At 42.6% G+C, this 21,148-nt stretch overlaps 5 non-coding genes across 5 annotated transcripts; 3 read left to right on the top strand and 2 right to left on the bottom strand.

Annotated features, from left to right (window-relative positions):
* Positions 1–10,352: 10,352 nt before the first annotated feature.
* On the bottom strand, positions 10,353–10,425 carry trnam-cau (transfer RNA methionine (anticodon CAU)). Its single transcript has one exon. It is a non-coding gene; the product is annotated as a tRNA-Met (tRNA).
* A 2,463-nt stretch (positions 10,426–12,888) lies between these two features.
* Positions 12,889–12,961, bottom strand: trnam-cau (transfer RNA methionine (anticodon CAU)). The gene has a single exon. It is a non-coding gene; the product is annotated as a tRNA-Met (tRNA).
* Positions 12,962–13,378: 417 nt separating this feature from the next.
* On the top strand, positions 13,379–13,450 carry trnag-ucc (transfer RNA glycine (anticodon UCC)). The gene has a single exon. It is a non-coding gene; the product is annotated as a tRNA-Gly (tRNA).
* Positions 13,451–17,973: 4,523 nt separating this feature from the next.
* On the top strand, positions 17,974–18,044 carry trnav-cac (transfer RNA valine (anticodon CAC)). The gene has a single exon. It is a non-coding gene; the product is annotated as a tRNA-Val (tRNA).
* A 1,100-nt stretch (positions 18,045–19,144) lies between these two features.
* trnag-ucc (transfer RNA glycine (anticodon UCC)) lies at positions 19,145–19,216 on the top strand. The gene has a single exon. It is a non-coding gene; the product is annotated as a tRNA-Gly (tRNA).
* The last annotated feature ends 1,932 nt before the right edge of the window (positions 19,217–21,148 follow it).

The following is a 21,148-nucleotide window of genomic DNA, read 5'->3' as shown; positions in this document are numbered from 1 at the left end:
AGGGGACCATTCGACCCATCGTGCTCGTTTGGTGTTCATTAATATCGAAGTGATCCAAGGATCCATTCCAGACCATTTTTAAATGTTCCCAAACTTTCAGCTTCAACCACATCGCTGGGTAGTTTATTCCAGATTGTGACTACTCTCTGTGTAAAGAAGTGTCTCCTGTTTTCAGTTCTGAATGCCTTGAAGCCCAATTTCCATTTGTGTCCCCGGGTAGTCTCCTCTGTTCCAGGGTGAAAAGGTTCAGTTCCCTCAGTCTCTCCGAGTAGGACTTTCCCTTGCTCTCCTCTGAACTGCCTCTAAGGCAGCAATATCCTTTTTGAAGTGTGGTGCCCAGAACTGTACACAGTATTCCAGATGAGGTCTAACTAGCGCATTGTACAGTCTTAACATTACTGCCCTTGTTTTAAATTCTACACTTTTGACAATATACCCTAGCATTCTGTTTGCCTTCTTTATTGCTTCCCCACATTGCTTGGATGGAGAAAGTGAGGAGTCCACATAGACTCCTAGGTCTTTCTCATGCGTTACTTCATGTAGATCTGTACCTCCCATAGTGTAATTATAGTGGACATTTTTGTTACCTGCATGTATTACCTTGCACTTGTCCACATTGAATTTCATTTGCCAGGTGTCAGCCCACAACTAAATATTATCTAAGTTCCTCTGAATAGCCTGTGCTGCCAAGATTGTATCTGCTGAGCCACCTATTTTCTTGAAGTACTGTTGGAAATATCCCATCTGGCCCAGGTGATTTGTTTGTTTTTAATTCTGCTAGTCCCTTTAGTACCTCCTCCTCATTTATCCTGATCTCTCTTAGGGTTTGACTGGACTGATTGTCAACCTGTGGCATGTCATCTGTTTTTTCTTTTGTAAAAACCTCTGTGAAATACTCATTTAGAATATTTGCTCATCTTGTTCAATTTCCAAGATACCTCCGTTTTTGCGCTTTATCTGTTTCACCTCCTCTTTTATTAACCGCTTGCTGTTGTGATATTGAAAAAAGCTCTTTGCATTGGTTTGAGCTCCAAGAACTATGTTTCTTTCTAATTCCATCTTTGCTTTCCTGATCCCTTTCTTAAGATCTCTTTGCAGCTCAACATATTCTATGTATTTTGTTTCATCACCATCCCTTTTATATGCGCTATACAACATTTTCTTCCTCTTTATTTTTGTTTGCATACCTCTATTAAACCATTTTGGCCAGTGTTTTTTGTTCCTCAATTTGCTAAGTTTTGGTACAAATTGCTCCTGAGCCTTGAGTAGTATATTCTTAAAATATACCCATGCATTTTCAACTAACTCTCTGAAGACTCTGTATAGGAAGTTGAAGAAAGTGTTTTGTGATTATTATATAATGTTTTATATTAATACTAGCATTAGAAGTAGTTTTGTATACAGACTGAGCACATTCGATTTAGCAGGACAAGTAAAGGGTCAACAAGGTCGATTTGTTAGAAACTCCTGTCAGTAATGAAAGATTACACAGTGCCGAAATAGCCTACAGCTGTCTGCTGAGAATTTGTTTATGACTTAATCGTTTCTCCAGATAGGCAGGAATTGTTTCTGTTAAAGAACGATTGACACTAGGTAAATGATGACCGTGGGATCGCATCTTCCTAGTGCACATCAAAGACGGACATCTGCTTTGGATCCATCACCTCTTCATGGGAGGACAGATCGTAAAACGGACCCGGACCTGTTTCTTCTGATTGGATGAACGGCCATAAGATATTACGTCATTTTTCCTATAAAGTTGTACTCATGTTTGTAAACATTAAGTCTCACTGAAGGAATTATTTCTGACGTGGAGCTTCCGAGTCGGCTCCATTAAAGTTCTATTTGCTTTATCTCTGCGACTTCTCCTCTTATTTCCCACACGGTTCTACAACTTGGCGTCACGAATGAGGATCTGAACTTGCCTCCACTCCCGGGACCAAAGCAAGGGTGAGTACCTTTAAAAATTACCACCCTGTATATTTAGATTTGATCTCGGGATTGTGTTTGGCTATCAGATTGTAATTTATAGAGAACCTGTGGAGAGGTAGAGGTAAAACAAATAGAAAGGTTGACTGTACAGCGGAGGTTCACAGTAGGGTGAACTCCAGGTAAGACAGATCTGCAGGGAGAGATACCAAAGGAACCGAAAGGTACGATTACGAGGCCTGCTGAGCCCCAAGTTAAGCAAGGAAATCATTGTACGCCAGGGCCAGAGTTAGTGGCAGTCAATAACCAGACGGAACTGGAGGTACTGTAAAGTCCAACGATATAGCCCCATCATTGGCAAAGATAGGGTTGGCATTATGGCATTACAAGATGTGTCTATATGTGAATACCTACAAGAGAAGTTTAAGAAACTTCAACTTAAGATGGAAAAGGCAGGATGGGATCCTAACTGGGTTCCCAAACAGCATAGAGAATGGTGGAATAAGGAAAAGAGAGAGAAAAACTTCTGCCCCTCCACCATATAAACATTCAGACAACCCCACTGATAATAGAACAGAGTTTAAACTTTACCCAGATTTGAGTTCATTCAAGTCAGAGAAAGTAAAATTAGCACCTATAGAGACGCGCACTAAGGAAACACCACGATGTAGACGGACAATTTTATGCATTAACAACGTCGGTGCATCGCCCCTTCACACCTGGAGAGAAACACACAATTTTAAGCGACCTTCCAAAACTTAAACCCAATCATGGGAATCTGGATTTCTGGGAAAATTTTTATGAGATGTTAGATGTACACCAAATGCACGCTAGAGACGTACATATAATAATTAAAACTAAATGTCCAAGGCCAATCTGGGACGGGTTAAAAGCCGCCCAGCAGGATGGTACCTGGATAACAGCTGGAAATGATAATAATAATCTAAGGATCACTAACTTCATCACGGCTGTAAAGACAGTTCTCGGAGCAGGACAGGGAAATTGGGGTATAGTCTGTGGCGTCGTACAGAAGCCAGGAGAGACTTGCTACGATTATGCAGAACGAAAGTACACTACTTTTAGAGAACACTCCGGAATGCCAGACACCGAACGTGATAATGCGATCTTTTTAAAATTACTAAAAGAAGGGTTTTGTAAAGCACACCAAGACATCCTCAATATGGGTGTGACTGTACAATTGTACAATGGGCTTCAGAGGTAGAAAACAAGCAGTCAAAAGCTAAAATAAATGCTGTGGCAGCTATATCTGCCATAACACAAAACGGAGGTAAATGTTACAATTGCGGAAAAATAGGACATGTCGCTAAAGACTGTCGGTCTAAATCAACCCGCCCTAAGTGCACTTTCTGTGGGAGGACAGGGCACACGGGAGACAAGTGCTGGAAAGCAGGCGCTCCAGGCGAACACGAAGCGCCCTGGAATCAGACCAAGACAAACCCAGGCAGCCCAGAGGAAACGCGGAGCTTCTGCAAATCATCTGAGATCTGACAGAGAAACTAAATAGGAAATAGGTCGCCTCGGCACCCGAGGTCGGCACATAACCGCACTGTTAGGGGGTCGGCAGTGTTCAATGTTGGTGGATACAGGTGCCTCTGTCTCGATAACCGATCTCCCCCTCCCACTGACTAAACGCAGACTACAGATCTCAGGTGTAGGCGGCGCATGTATCACAGCCACACTCAGCATACCTCATCTTCTAGAAATAGGCGATCTCCTAATTCCAGTGTCTTTTTGGGTTTGTAAAAACCCAGAGGGGACAATATTTGGCATAGATATCCTTAGAGAAGCCGGCGCACTAATGGATGCTAATAATAATCGCATAATATGGACCAATATACACGGGAAAAAAAGGATACACAAAGATACGCAACAAATTGCGCTAGTATCTCACTCACACCGTCAACATCTCATATATGGCCAGACACACCACTTGGACACGTGTGTCAGGCATTTCCTGATGTTTGGGCAACACATTAACAAGATTGTGGTCTGGCACAAATTGAACCTATAGTTATCCCAGGTCCAGTACACAAAGCACATAAACAGTATCCTATTAAACCAGAAGCTTTTACGGCAGTTCAGACAATTATTCAAACATTGCAAAATGAAGGAATAATACGCGAAACGCATTCAACCACTAATTCTCCAATCTGGTCAGTGGCAAAACCAGACGGCTCATGGCGACTTACAATTGATTACACACAATTGAATAAAGTTACACCCCGATTACACCCGATTGTAGCCAATCCCAACACTATATTAAACGATTTGAAACCCGAACACTCTATTTTTACGGTCCTGGATATTAGCAATGGATTTTGGAGCCTGCCACTCCACTCTGATTCCCAAAATAAATGTGCGTTTACTGTATTCGACAAACAGTACACATGGACTAGAGTGCCACAGGGATTTCACAACAGCCCAACACTCTTTCACCAGGCAATGGCCAAGACTTTAGAAGCAATGGGTCTGACACCCTGGGATAGTTTAATCATCCAGTACGTGGATGATCTTTTGATTGCGTCTCCTGATGAGACCGCACACTTAGGCGCATTAATTACAGTCCTCGGTGTCTTACAAAAGGCAGGATTTAAAGCAAGCCCTAAGAAAGCACAAATAGGCCTAACTAAGGTTCAATATCTCGGACACAACATTTCACAAGGACAAAAATCTATAACGCATAATAGGCAAGAAGCCATTCAAAATATGCCAAAACCACATAATGTTAGGGCTGTGTGTAAAGTTATGGGGCTCCTTAATTATTGCCGCACTTTCATCCCTAATTTCACACAAGCCACAGGTCCGATACAGGCGTTAATCAAAGGAAGCCCGGCTCCCTTGGACCCCATAGACTGGGGACATGAACAGGAAATAGCCTATCGTGTAATAAAACAGGCTCTCAGCAATGCCCCCGCCCTCGGGTTACCAGATCATACTAAACCATTTCACCTCTACTATTCCCAAGATGGGATCTATTATACAGCAGTTCTGACACAGGAACATGGGGATAGGCAACGTCCCGTCGCCTATTACTCCACAAAGCAACCTACGGTAGCAGCAGGCATGCATCGCTTTATGGCAGCAGTAGACTGTGCCTCTTGGGCAGTGCAGGCATGCGAGCCGATTGTAATGAACACACAGTTGATTCTGCATACAGGACACACGTTAGTTGAATTATTACACACCGGCAAATTGCGTTCAGTCTCCGATAGTAGACGAGCTGGATGGGAAGCCGTTTTGCTCCCCAGAGATAAATCCATACAAATAATAAAAGACACACGAGTAAACACAGCAGATGGGATGTTAGGGGAGGGAGAAGAGCATACATGCTCTGAGCTGGTGCTCCAGGAGGACCACAGTCGCTTCCTAGAAAACCCCCTCACAGACCCTGACTTGGAACTATATGTTGATGGATCCAGGAAAATAATAGATGGAATCCCCCACACTGGGTGGGCGGTGGTATTGGATGACAGCACCGTTGTAAAATCTGGATCCCTGCCAGGACACTGTTCAGCCCAAGTGGCAGAACTCGTGGCGTTGACTGAGTCATTAAAAATAGCGAAAGACATTAAAGTTAATATTTTCACTGACAGTCGCTATGCATTTGGAGTAGTACACGACTATATGGCAACCTGGGAATGTAGAGGGTTTATAACAACAGCAGGAGAAGTAATCAAACATTATGAGTATGTTATAGCCCTAGCTGAGGCAGCACACCTTCCAGAAAAGGTAGCAGTAGTTAAAGTGAAAGCTCATCAGAGTCTTTCTGATGATGGATGCCCGCGCACCCGTGGGAATCACTTTGCAGACCTAGCTGCGAGAAAGGCAGCAGAGACAGGCAGTCATGTGACGTTATCAGGATTCCCCTGCTCTAGTAAACTTGCGAGTATCCTAGAAAAAAAATTCTGACCTCGCACAGCTACAGAAAGACTGTGAGAAGAATGAAGTACAAGAGTGGGTTAAGGGAGGTGCAGTACACTCAGACGGTTTGTGGCGAAGTCCTAACTTACAATGTGTATTAGCACCCCAGTGTATTAGGTCAATGCTTCTGGACCAGTACCATGGCCCAGCTCACACGGGTCGCAAGGCCATGTTAACTCAATTGCGTGAACACTGGTGGTGGCCTGGCATAGGCAGGGACACTGCGAAGTGGTGTCAACAGTGTATTCCTTGCGCACAAGTAAACCCAGGTAAACCGATCAAAGTCACTAAATCACACCAGCCCCGGCCTCGAGGTCCGTGGGAAAATATTCAAATTGACTTTACAGGACCCCTGACAAAATGTCATGGGACATCCTATTGCTTGGTAATAATTGACCATTTCACAAAATGGGTTGAGGCTTTCCCCTGCAGGGACTGCTCTGCCACCACTGCAGCACGAGTCCTAGCAACTGAGGTTATTCCTCGATGGGGTGTGCCCCGTCAAATGGACTCAGATCAAGGGACTCATTTCACCGGTAAGGTGATGAAGGAAGCATGTTTACTGCTGGGGTAAAACAACGATTTCATATACCTTATCACCCTCAGAGTTCAGGCTTAGTGGAGAGCACTAACCGGACACTGAAGAAAAGTTTGGCAAAAGCCCTGTTAACTACAGGCAAGGGATGGAGAGTAGCACTCCCCGCTGTGCTGTATAAACTTAGAGCATCACCTAATCGGAGTACTCAGCTTTCTCCATATGAGTTAATGACAGGGAGAGCTATGCAACTCCCTGCTGGCATCTGGGGTCCCATTGATCCCAGTGCTCCATTCAAAGACCATCTTAAACAGTATGTGGCACAGCTATGTACACACTTAAAAAAACTTAGATCACAAGCACGTGATCTCCAGTCCCTCAGAGACTTGGAACTCAAAGAGGAAATGCCAACAACACTTCCTGAGGTTGGTTCACAAGTAATGTGTGAAAAATTTCCAAGCAGACCAGGGCTCAGGCCCAAATGGACAGGACCACATAATGTCCTTCTTTCTACAGACACTTCGGTTTGTATTGACGGACAGGAGGGGGGTACTAGATGGAAACATTGTTCACAAGTTAAAAATTATAATCCAGGAGAACTGTGTACTAAACCTTTATCTTTTCTCATTCCTAGGAAAGCAACAGTTGCAGATTTCCTGAATTTTGAGAGACATTCCCCTAACTGGTAAAGGTTTTGTCCCCCTACAGGTACTAAGAGATAATCCAGCATGACGACGACTGTGTACACTAGAGTATTTGGACTGATCTGCCTGTCCTTAGTTGAATCATGGACAGATAACAAATTTATCCAAATGACACGCACCTATGCAAATGCCCTTAATAAAACAAAATGTTGGGTTTGTTCCCACATTCCACACGACACTAAGAAAGGGGTTCCAATGATCCCCATTCCAATTCCAGTATTTTCTGATTATTCACAACTTAGAGTTGCCTCTAATGTACGGTATGCATATTATTATGCCTTAGGCATCACAGGAGAATGGTACTTTAGACCGAAGATGGATCAGAATAGAAGATATTTTAAAATGCCATATATTGACTTGGCTCACAGTAACAAAGGATCTGTGTGTGTTTCATACTATAACCAAACCATGCAATCCCAATTGATAGGTAATAGTACTTGTAATCACACTGTGGCTATCGATGGTCTTGACTTTAGGTATCAGACTTGTCGATTTTACGCTCCATGGAATGGGACTTATTGGATATGCGGCATGCGGGCATATTGGGAACTTCCTTGTAAGTTCACAGGTTCTTGTTATTTAGGATTTGTGGTGCCAGCTTTGCGCCACACTGAAGATAAATACCTTCCAGATATAGAACAATTTACTCACCCTAAAGGTGAGATAGGGGAAGGAGACAGGTTTGCTTCCATACTATTTCCTATGTATGGAGTCGGAAGAGCAATAAAGGAAATCAGATTAGTAGCTGGTATATTAGAAACATTAAGTATTTCTACAACTGAAGTTCTCAGCAATTTAACAACTGAAATAGTGGCTATGCGAACTGTTGCCCTCCAGAACAGGCTAGCTCTAGATTTCTTGCTAGCAGCACAAGGAGGGACATGTGCCATTATAGGGCAGGAATGCTGTACTTATATACCAGATAACTCTGAACACATTTATAATCTTATAGAGCACATTAGGAAAGCAACTACAAAGATACACCAGTCCTCCGGAGGAAAAACCCTCTGGGGATGGCTTGCTGATACCTTTGATAATCTGGGTATGATTGTATTAAAAGGATTGATATCGGTAGTTACTATTCTGCTATGTCTGTATGTTTCTTTTTTATGTCTTAAATACACTGTTCAAAGAGCATCTCAACAACTTTGTAAACCTCATAATGTATCTACTATGGTTACAGCTGCAATTAAAACACCCTCGTTGGCAGACTTTCTCTAAATTTCTACTAAACGACACCGTCCCTCACTCGGGAGGAGCAAAACTCACACACCCATTGACACAAATCTTATTCTATCCCCTTGGTTCTGGAGGCTCCATGTGACTGAGGACAAATGGATTTAGTATCAAAGGCAATAAACCTCATGACTCAAGGAAAACCAAAGGATGCATTGGAAAGATACTATTACAAAGGTCACTCACTCACGCCTACAGGACATTCTGTACATTCACATTTAGGGACACACACTTATCGCTCTCCCCGACAGCAGAGACACCCTTACACTCGCCGTACACACATATACACCCCACGGGGAAGGGTTGGGGTGAAGGAGATGAAAACGCAGCGTCAAATCTTCCTAACCCCTTGCTTGTAACTGATAAACATAACTTTTCTTTGGCTTCTTTCCGCTTTGCTCTATTGCCAAACAGCAGGGAATGAAGACTCTGTATAGGAAGTTGAAGAAAGTGTGTTGTGATTATTATATAATATTTTATATTAATACTAGCATTAGAAGTAGTTTTGTATACAGACTGAGCAGATTCGATTTAGCAGGACAAGTAAAGGGTCAACAAGGTCGATTTGTTAGAAACTCCTGTCAGTAATGAAAGATTACACAGTGCCGAAATAGCCTACAGCTGTCTGCTGAGAATTTGTTTATGACTTAATCGTTTCTCCAGATAGGCAGGAATTGTTTTTGTTAAAGAACGATTGACACTAGGTAAATGACGACCGTGGGATCGCATCTTCCTAGTGCACATCAAAGATGGACATCTGCTTTGGATCCATCACCTCTTCACGGGTGGACAGATCATAAAATCTTCAGATTGGATGAACGGCCATAGGATGTTACGTCATTTTTCCTATAAAGTTGTACACATGTTTGTAAACATTAAGTCTCACTGAAGGAATTATTTCTGACGTGGAGCTTCCGAGCCGGCTCCATTAAAGTTCTATTTGCTTTATCTCCGCGACTTCTCCACTTATTTCCAACGTGGTTCTACAACTCAGACTTAGTAACGCGTTACCCACAACCCTGGAAAAGAGTTGCACTGTCGTTTCTTGAATCTCAGAGCATTCTAAATCTGTTTCGGAGGCGTTCCCCAAAGGCACAATATGTGGATGATATGGGCAAAAAGAAGGAGAAAAAGCTACTGTGCGCTAGATGACATGTAAAGCAAGGAACACATTCGTTACTGTCCCAGCAATCTCCGAGAAACACCGTGTGTACGCATCCACTGTGATATGTGATTGAAACAACGAGATTGCAAGCGCCTTATGTGCATCATTTTTATTTCTCGGGTTGAAGTCACAGACAGACTGTGGTCAAAAAGTAGGGAGTTATCAGGGCCAGGTGCCAGGGGTGATACATGTAAGGTACACGCAATAACGCCGAGCTATAGCCTCCACTATGCTGAGTGTTGCTTTGTGGGTACAGCGACTAAATTAAGACATGTTGAAGTCAATCAATCAATGAATAAATACATGTCCATTGATTTATGTATTGATGTATTTCTTTCAACATTGAATTCTTTGTGTAATGTCGTTTTCAACACAGTCCTCAACTCTTGTTGTCCGTGTCGCCAGCACGGGTAAGTGTGTGCTCCTGAGTGGTAAAAGGACCCTTGTCAGAGGTGGGATTCAAAGCCAAGCCTCTACAGGAGACGATGACCTGCACGCAGCACCTTACACCACTCGGGCATCCTGACTTGTGTTGCAGTGATCAAATTGAGTCGTTGCCGACGTCATGGAAAACAGTGAACTTTTCAATGACTGTGCTCTGCCAGGGCTTCCTTCACTTTGACTTTCGGGATCACGACGTCATCTCACCAATGGCCGAAATAGCTCAGTTGGAGGAGCGATAGACTGAACATCTAAAGGTCCCTTGTTCCATCCCAGGATTTGGCATTTTGCCATGAATTTCTTCAGACAGCGCAAGCAACCACTTTATTGCACAGGTGTGCACCTTTTTTCTGCAGCTGGAGATCAGTGTGGTAGAACTCAAAGATAAAGGAAGAGTGCTTGCCCCGTGTGAGGGTCGAACTCACCACCTTCAGATTATGAGACTGACGTGCTACCTACTGCGCCAACGAGGCACGGCATGGCCAGCTCCCTCTACTCCAACTGACCTCTTAGCATGACAACCACTCCGATGAACATTCGTGAACACATATTTTCCCCGAATGACAACCATGCGCCTGTGATGTAGTGATTAGCAAGGTACGTATTAAGCAGTTCGACTGCAGATTATTACAGAAAATTATTAAAAGACCATTGTGCCCCAGGGGACGCGTTTTATATGTCTTGTGCATTTGCTTCGGTGACAGAATCTAGAGCTTCCCTGCAGCGCCAGTGGTGTAGTGGTATCATACAAGGTTCCTGTTCTTGTGAGTTGCGTTCGATTTCTGGCTAGCGTATGCCACACAGCCAACTGTCTTACTTGCTTTGATTGCCCTTGTCATTTCATTTTTTTCTTCATTCCAGAATACAGCGGCTAGACTTTTCTTCGGCAATTCATTGGACCATTTCTTTCTTTTGAGGTTATTCAATTTCAAGAACACAAAGACCATACTTTCTGGGAGTTATATTTCAGAAATAAAACGAGACACTCTCAAACTTTGTATCTCCTTCAACAACAAACAAACAAGCCAAAAGAGAAGGAAAAGAGCAGTGTTGGGGTCGTTACTCACAAAAAGTAATGTCTTACATTGTACTCGTTACTCATATCAAAAGTAACTAAACACTTTACTTATTACTTCCTGGAGAATGTAATTAGTTACTTTACTTTTACATTACTCTGCATTACACCCCAAACGTTGCGGGACCTCAATAAACAATTTCAAAGCTACACCAACACAAGCAGTTGATAATGACAGAGACATACTGTTATCTTTTGTTGTTTTAATAAAGCGCCACAGGAAAACCAGGCCAGTGTCGGAAGTCCACCCCCTGTTGTGGGAGGAGCGGAGCGATTGTGGGTTTGGTTCTGTGTTTCGTTTTAAAAATGAAGACAGAAAGCAACACTACGAGCGATAGAGCCTGGTGTGGAAAGGACTTTTGTGGCTGTTTTATTCTTTGTGCTTTAGATGATTGGAGACAGCATAATAAATACACGTTTCTGTTAAGAGATATTAGCAGTAGCTAAACGTGTATAGACAACATTATACTCAGACAAGCATTACGTTACCATAAGAAAACGTGCAACACTAAAATACATCTTTGCTATTTATTTTTATTATTGTTATTATTGTAATCATCATCAAGATATGTGCTAGTAGATCTGCATTTTAAATGTCTCAACTTGACTCCTTTAACTTATTACTCTTACTACAGATTTGTAACTGCAAACGACAGTTTTTCTAATATTTTTAATGTACGACATAGACGTCCTTATCGTCCTTATTAAGACCATATCGTTACAATGTGTAATGCAGTAACGAGAACAAAAAAAAGGAATCAGTAACTGTAAAATTATTACTCCTTTTGGAACCATACCACGTTACGTTACTCGTTACTACCAAAAGTAATAACATTACTGTAATGCGTTACTTAGTAACGCGTTACCCACAACCCTGGAAAAGAGTTGCACTGTCGTTTCTTGAATCTCAGAGCATTCTAAATCTGTTTCGGAGGCGTTCCCCAAAGGCACAATATGTGGATGATATGGGCAAAAAGAAGGAGAAAAAGCTACTGTGCGCTAGATGACATGTAAAGCAAGGAACACATTCCTTACTGTCCCAGCAATCTCCGAGAAACACTGTGTGTACGCATCCACTGTGATATGTGATTGAAACAACGAGATTGCAAGCGCCTTATGTGCATCATTTTTACTTCTCGGGTTGAAGTCACAGACAGACTGTGGTCAAAAAGTAGGGAGTTATCAGGGCCAGGTGCCAGGGGTGATACATGTAAGGTACACGCAATAACGCCGAGCTATAGCCTCCACTATGCTGAGTGTTGCTTTGTGGGTACAGCGACTAAATTAAGACATGTTGAAGTCAATCAATCAATGAATAAATACATGTCCATTGATTTATGTATTGATGTATTTCTTTCAACATTGAATTCTTTGTGTAATGTCGTTTTCAACACAGTCCTCAACTCTTGTTGTCCTTGTCGCCAGCACGGGTAAGTGTGTGCTCCTGAGTGGTAAAAGGACCCTTGTCAGAGGTGGGATTCAATGCCAAGCCTCTACAGGAGACGATGACCTGCACACAGCACCTTACACCACTCGGCCATCCTGACTTGTGTTGCAGTGATCAAATTGAGTCGTTGCCGACGTCATGGAAAACAATGAACTTTTCAATGACTGTGTTCTGCCAGGGCTTCCTTCACTTTGACTTTTGGGATCACGACGTCATCTCACCAATGGCCGAAGTAGCTCAGTTGGGGGAGCGATAGACTGAACATCTAAAGGTCCCTTGTTCCATCCCAGGATTTGGCATTTTGCCATGAATTTCTTCAGACAGCGCAAGCAACCACTTTATTGCACAGGTGTGCGCCTTTTTTCTGCAGCTGGAGATCAGTGTGGTAGAACTCAAAGATAAAGGAAGAGTGCTTGCCCCGTGTGAGGGTCGAACTCACCACCTTCAGATTATGAGACTGACGCGCTACCTACTGCGCCAACGAGGCACGGCATGGGCAGCTCCCTCTACTCCAACTGACCTCTTAGCATGACAACCACTCCGATGAACATTCGTGAACACATATTTTCCCCGAATGACAACCATGCGCCTGTGATGTAGTGATTAGCTAGGTACGTATTAAGTAGTTCGACTGCAGATTATTACAGATAATTATTAAAAGACCATTGTGCCCCAGGGGACGCGTTTTATATGTCTTGTGCATTTGCTTCGGTGACAGAATCTAGAGCTTCCCCGCAGCGCCAGTGGTGTAGTGGTATCATACAAGGTTCCTGTTCTTGTGAGTTGCGTTCGATTTCTGGCTAGCGTATGCCACACAGCCTACTGTCTTACTTGCTTTGATTGCCCTTGTCATTTCATTTCTTTATTCATTCCAGAATACAGCGGCTAGACTTTTCTTGTTCAAGTGTTGGTGGTATAGTGGTTAGCATAGCTGCCTTCCAAGCAGTTGACCCGGGTTCAATTCCCGGCCAGCGCAATATTCACTCCCCTCTCTGTCTGTTCTCAGCTGCTTAGTGTGCTCTTTCATGCTGCTTCAGACACTTTTAAGAACATATGAAAGTTTACAAACGAGAGGGGACCATTCGACTCTTCATGCTCGTTTGGTGTTCAATAATATCGAAGTGATCCAAGGATCCTTTCCAGACCATTTTTAAATGTTCCCAAACTTTCAGCTTAAACAACATCGCTGGGTAGTTTATTCCAGATTGTGACTACTCTCTGTGTAAAGAAGTGTCTCCTGTTTTCCGTTTTGAATGCCTTGAAGCCCAATTTCCATTTGTGTCCCCGGGTGCGTGTGTCCCTGCTGATCTGGAAAAGCTCCTCTGGTTTGATGTGGTCGATGCCTTTCATGATTTTGAAGACTTGGATCAAGTCCCCACGTAGTCTCCTCTGTTCCAGGGTGAAAAGGTTCAGTTCCCTCAGTCTCTCCGAGTAGGACTTTCCCTTCAGACCTGGAATAAGTCTGGTTGCTCTCCTCTGAACTGCCTCTAAGGCAGCAATATCCTTCTTGAAGTGTGGTGCCCAGAACTGTACACAGTATTCCAGATGAGGTCTAACTAGCGCATTGTACAGTCTTAACATTACTGCCCTTGTTTTAAATTCTACACTTTTGACAATATACCCTAGCATTCTGTTTGCCTTTTTTGTTGCTTCCCCACATTGCTTGGATGGAGAAAATGAGGAGTCCACATAGACTCCTAGGTCTTTCTCATGCGTTACTTCATCTAGATCTGTACCTCCCATAGTGTAATTATAGTGGACATTTTTGTTACCTGCATGTATTACCTTGCACTTGTCCACATTGAATTTCATTTGCCAGGTGTCAGCCCACAACTGAATATTATCTAAGTCCCTCTGAATAGCCTGTGCTGCCAAGATTGTATCTGCTGAGCCACCTATTTTAGTATCATCTGCAAATTTGACAAGTTTGCTAACTATCCCAGAGTCCAGATCATTAATATAGATTAGAAAAAGCAAAGGCCCTAGTACTGATCCCTGTGGAACTCCACTAACAACCTCATTCCAGTTAGAAGTGACTCCTCTAATCGACACCCTCTGTTTCCTAGACATCAACCAGTTCATAATCCATCTACTTACATTACCCTGAATGCCTACAGCTTCCAATTTGAGGATCAGTCTTTGGTGTGGAACCTTATCAAAAGCTTTTTGGAAATCTAAGTATATCATATCATATGCTTTCACGTGATCTACAGCTGCAGTTGCATGTTCTAAACATTCTAATAAATTAGTAAGACATGATCTGCCTCGTCTAAACCCATGTTGACTAGCTCCGAGAATATGGTTTTCATTGAGATGCGCCTCTATTTTCTGTCTAATCATTTTTTCCAACATTTTACAGGTGATGCAGGTCAGACTGATTGGTCTGCAATTTCCTGGCTCAGTTTTGCATTGGTTTGAGCTCCAAGAGCTATGTTTCTTTCTAATTCCCTCTTTGCTTTCCTGATCCCTTTCTAAAGATCTCTTTGCAGCTCAACATATTCTATGTATTTTGTTTCGTCACCATCCCTTTTGTATGCACTATACAACATTGTCTTTCTCTTTATATTTTTTGCATACCTCTATTAAACCATTTTGGCCAATGTTTTTTGTTCCTCAATTTGCTAAGTTTTGGTACAAATTGGACCTGAGCCTCGATTAGTATATTCTTAAAATATACCCATGCATTTTCAACTAACTCTGTATCCAGTGTGCTCCAGTCTACCTCTTCTAAGTGCAGTCTCATATCTTCAAGATTTGCTTTTCTAAAATTGTAGACCATTGTTTTAGACTTGGACCTTGTTTTTTGAAAGAATGCCTCAAAGATAACCATATTGTGATCACAATTTGCCATTGGTTCTCTAACTACTGTCCCCCTGACTCTATCTTGGTCATTTGAAAAGATCAAGTCAATACATGCGCTCTCTCTGGTTGGTTCCCTGACAAATTGAGTTAGAAAGCAGTCATTTACCATCTCAACCATTTCCATTTCTGCTTCTGTAGTCCCCACTGGGCTTTCCCAGTCTTAGTTTGGGAAATTGAAATCCCCCATTATAACAGCCACATCCTTGCTACATGCAGTCCTGATTACACTGTACAATGCAGCATCTTTCTGAAAATCTGAGTTTGGTGGCCTGTAACACACTCCTACCGCTAATCCTCCAGATCTCTTGTTCAAACGTTTCACCCACAAAGATTCTGTTCCATTACTGGGATCTAATACAAGTTCTTCTGCCTCAATGTCATTTTTCACATATAATGCTACCCCACCCCCTCTTCGATTTTGCCTGTCTCACCTAAACTGTGTGTATCCTTCCAACTTGTATTCATCCCCATCATTTTCTGTAAGACATGTTTCTGTCACTCCTACAACATCATAGTCACACACCAGCACTGTGGCTTCCAAGTCTAACATCTTGTTCCTTATACTCCTGGCATTGAAGTACAAACATTTCAGGACTTTCCTACTGGCAGTTTCCCTTGGTTTCCTTTCCTTAGTGGAACATCTCCCATTGTCAAAGCTCCCTGCCCCCCTGGTTCCTAGTTTAAATGATTCTCAATTTCACTGCACATACGCTCTTCCAATGCATTAGCCCCCCTTCTGTTTAGATCTAGACCGTCCGGTTTGTACAGGTCCCATCTATCCCAGAAGAAAGACCAATGCTCCATAAACCTAAACCCCTCTTCCCTACACCAAGCTTTCAACCACGTGTTAAACTTTCTAATCTCTGCCTGTCTCCCTGACCATGACCGGTGGATTCCCCCCGGCTTTGGCCAGTAGCCCGTCTACTAGTTTAGGGAGATCTGCAACCTGAGCACCAGGCAGGCAAGATACCAATGCGGGTCTCCATGTCACTAGAACACACTGTGTGATCTACACCTCTAAGAATTGAGTCTCCTACTATAACTACCTCCTTCGTCTGGGGGGGGATTGGGCACCATGGTGCTCTGGTGCTCAACTGCCCCCCATCACCCTCTGAGCTGTCACTGTCCAACTCGGTGTCCAGCAGTTGGAACCTGTTGGGCAATTCAAGCTCTTGGGGTGTCTCTACGGGGTGTGCACGCCCTTTTCTGCGGTTACGACCTACTGTAACCCAGCAGTTCTCTACGCTGTCCTGCTCTAAGGTCTCAACTCTCCTAGGTTTTGGCGTGCACACCATCTCTCTCATGGGCTGATTGACCAATTCTTCTATATCCCTAATACAGCGCAGATCGACAAGCTGAGCCTCAAGATCAATTGATCTCTAGGATTTCAACCTGCCGACAACGTTCTCATATGAAGCCTTCTTGGATGAGTTCATCCAGGAAGGCAATCATTCTGCAAACCTGACACTGTAGTGGCCACATGCTTCTAAATGTTACTTTTTGTTTGTTTGTTTGTTTGTTTGTTTGTTTGTTTGTTTGTTTGTTTGTACTTCTCTTGGTTCCTGCTGCTAGTCAACTGCCTAACTTTTGTCAGCAAAAAACAGCACAGCTCTTTCTCAACAGCTGCTTTAAGTAGCTTTTGTCTACCTACCCCCAATTCACACCTAATTGGCCCCACCTGGCTCCTCCTACAACATAATTCCTGCTAGTCCTAGACAGAAACTCCCTTCTACAACCTGTTTACTTTCACCAACTCAGCAGCTGAACTGAATTGGCTTCAATTTAGGCAAACTACAGACAATGCTAATGTCAATTTAAGGCAAACTTAAAACAAAATGAGCAATGCTAAGACTATTCTGAAACTAGTCAAACAACAAGATGGCTACCTCTCACCTGTACTCTCCGGTCTCTCTCTGTGGCAACTTGTAAATACTTCTGCTTTAGATGATTGGAGACAGCTAAAAATATACAAGTTTCTGTTAAGAGATATTACGAATAGCTAAAAGGGTATAGACAACATTATATTCAGAAGTTACTGTAAGAAAACTTTCCATGTGCAACACTAAAATAAATATTTGCTATGTATTATTATTATTGTTATTATTGTAATCTTTATCAAGATATGTGCTAGTAGATTTGTATTTTAAATTGCTGAACTTGACTCCCTTAACGTATTACTCTTACTACAGATTTGTAACTGCAAACGACAATTTCTGTAATATTTTTAAATTACACCGTAGACGTGCTTAACCAGGGCGAGTTACAGCTGAAATAAAACACACACGTATCACGATGAATCGTACAGTAACAGCAGCTACAATAGAGTTGCACGTTGCACTCGTGGCGTTTATGGACTTATGGACGCATTTATGAAACCAGTCCTTAATGTTTCAGAGGAAAACCCAGATCTGCTTTATTTATGTATACATTCATTGAACTTGTAAATGGGCACACGTTAACGAAATCGTGTTCGCCTTCATACTGATTGTCTCTGCACCTGTGATGTAGTGATTGGCTAGGTACGTATTAAGCAGATCGACAACAGACTAATAAGGATAATCATTAAGACATCATCTTGCCCCATGGGACGCTTTCTATGAATTTGCTTCAAGGACGCAAGCCAGAGCTTCCCCAGCAGCGCCAGTGGTGTAGTGGTATCATACAAGATTCACATTCTTGTGACTCGGGTTCGATTCCCGGCTGGCACATCCGACAAAGCCCGCTCTCTTTCTTGATTTGATTGTACTTGTCATTTCATTCTTTTCTTCATTCCAGAATGCAGCGGCAAGACTCTTCTTTAGCAATTGACTGGATCATTTCTTTCTTTTGAGGTTATTCAATTTCAAAAACACAGACAATATTTTCTGGGAGTTATATTTCAGAAATAAAACGAGACACATTGGTGACAAATGCCAGCCCTCTTTTCGAATCAATTGACGCAATAATCTGCGCAATAGGTAGTCACATTCTGCTGCAGCAGAGAAGGGGGAGTTATCCATCTCGTGTTATTTCACAGGAGTTCGTACATGCCCGTTTCAAGTTGAGGAGCTTACGTGACAGATCCTGTAACTATTCACTTCTTTACCTGGTGTCTATTGTGTAACGCGCAGCATCTTTTTATTTATTAATTAATTTATTTATTTCCATTTTCCGATACTGTCTGGCTGAGCCCCCGTGTCCTAGTGGATCAGACACTGGGTTCCTAAGCCAGGGAGTGTGGCTTTGAGTCCCAGCTGCTCAGAAGCACGGTCATTTTTAAGCTCGGATCTGAGCTCAGACTGAGCCCCGATCCGCTTAGTACAAAACAATTGACATGATGCTTCCCACAGCACATACAGGGTGAAATGTGAAGGCACTGAAACCTGGAAAGCTGCCCCAGCGCATGGAGAAGCTCGGTGTGCAGTCTTGAACAGGAAAGTGGAAATAACGCAGGGCTTTGCAAACTTGTATTGCTTGCAATATGCAATATAGGAGTGGCTGTGACGTTAACAGGTGGCTGAGTGGCCAAGGAGCAGAGTGGCACAGCGGAAGCGTGCTGGGCCCATAACCCAGAGGTCGATGGATTTAAACCATCCTCTGGTGTGTTTCAACTTTGGTTTTGTTTCATTTCGGAAAGGTCTGAATAAAGTGCAATCTGGAAAGATGCTAATGGACATTTTCCTTCCGCACTCAGGAACAGGAAACTGCAGATAACGCAGGGCTTCCCAAATGTTCACCGATTGCAATTTGGAAAACGAATTGCCTGCCACTTTGCAATCCTGGAATCATGTTCAACCACAGTGAGATATGGTGATGAACTAGTTTCTAGGTGTTGGTGGTATAGTGGTTAGCATAGCTGCCTTCCAAGCAGTTGACCCGTGTTCGATTCTCGGCCAACACAAAATACACTCCCCTCTCTGTCTGCTCACAGCTGCCTAGTGTGCTCTTTCATGCTGCTTCAGACCCTTTTAAGAACATAAGAGAGTTTACAAATGAGAGGGGACCATTCGACCCATCGTGCTCGTTTGGTGTTCATTAATATCGAAGTGATCCAAGGATCCATTCCAGACCATTTTTAAATGTTCCCAAACTTTCAGCTTCAACCACATCGCTGGGTAGTTTATTCCAGATTGTGACTACTCTCTGTGTAAAGAAGTGTCTCCTGTTTTCCGTTTTGAATGCCTTGAAGCCCAATTTCCATTTGTGTCCCCGGGTAGTCTCCTCTGTTCCAGGGTGAAAAGGTTCAGTTCCCTCAGTCTCTCCGAGTAGGACTTTCCCTTGCTCTCCTCTGAACTGCCTCTAAGGCAGCAATATCCTTTTTGAAGTGTGGTGCCCAGAACTGTACACAGTATTCCAGATGAGGTCTAACTAGCGCATTGTACAGTCTTAACATTACTGCCCTTGTTTTAAATTCTACACTTTTGACAATATACCCTAGCATTCTGTTTGCCTTCTTTATTGCTTCCCCACATTGCTTGGATGGAGAAAGTGAGGAGTCCACATAGACTCCTAGGTCTTTCTCATGCGTTACTTCATGTAGATCTGTACCTCCCATAGTGTAATTATAGTGGACATTTTTGTTACCTGCATGTATTACCTTGCACTTGTCCACATTGAATTTCATTTGCCAGGTGTCAGCCCACAACTAAATATTATCTAAGTTCCTCTGAATAGCCTGTGCTGCCAAGATTGTATCTGCTGAGCCACCTATTTTCTTGAAGTACTGTTGGAAATATCCCATCTGGCCCAGGTGATTTGTTTGTTTTTAATTCTGCTAGTCCCTTTAGTACCTCCTCCTCATTTATCCTGATCTCTCTTAGGGTTTGACTGGACTGATTGTCAACCTGTGGCATGTCATCTGTTTTTTCTTTTGTAAAAACCTCTGTGAAATACTCATTTAGAATATTTGCTCATCTTGTTCAATTTCCAAGATACCTCCGTTTTTGCGCTTTATCTGTTTCACCTCCTCTTTTATTAACCGCTTGCTGTTGTGATATTGAAAAAAGCTCTTTGCATTGGTTTGAGCTCCAAGAACTATGTTTCTTTCTAATTCCATCTTTGCTTTCCTGATCCCTTTCTTAAGATCTCTTTGCAGCTCAACATATTCTATGTATTTTGTTTCATCACCATCCCTTTTATATGCGCTATACAACATTTTCTTCCTCTTTATTTTTGTTTGCATACCTCTATTAAACCATTTTGGCCAGTGTTTTTTGTTCCTCAATTTGCTAAGTTTTGGTACAAATTGCTCCTGAGCCTTGAGTAGTATATTCTTAAAATATACCCATGCATTTTCAACTAACTCTCTGAAGACTCTGTATAGGAAGTTGAAGAAAGTGTTTTGTGATTATTATATAATGTTTTATATTAATACTAGCATTAGAAGTAGTTTTGTATACAGACTGAGCACATTCGATTTAGCAGGACAAGTAAAGGGTCAACAAGGTCGATTTGTTAGAAACTCCTGTCAGTAATGAAAGATTACACAGTGCCGAAATAGCCTACAGCTGTCTGCTGAGAATTTGTTTATGACTTAATCGTTTCTCCAGATAGGCAGGAATTGTTTCTGTTAAAGAACGATTGACACTAGGTAAATGATGACCGTGGGATCGCATCTTCCTAGTGCACATCAAAGACGGACATCTGCTTTGGATCCATCACCTCTTCACGGGAGGACAGATCGTAAAACGGACCCGGACCTGTTTCTTCTGATTGGATGAACGGCCATAAGATGTTACGTCATTTTTCCTATAAAGTTGTACTCATGTTTGTAAACATTAAGTCTCACTGAAGGAATTATTTCTGACGTGGAGCTTCCGAGTCGGCTCCATTA

This window comes from Amia ocellicauda, chromosome 14 (assembly GCF_036373705.1).
Source record: "Amia ocellicauda isolate fAmiCal2 chromosome 14, fAmiCal2.hap1, whole genome shotgun sequence".
Taxonomy (NCBI): Eukaryota; Metazoa; Chordata; class Actinopteri; order Amiiformes; family Amiidae; genus Amia; species Amia ocellicauda.
The sequence above is the reverse complement of the archived record's forward strand: the minus strand, read 5'-3'. Positions and strand labels throughout refer to the sequence as shown.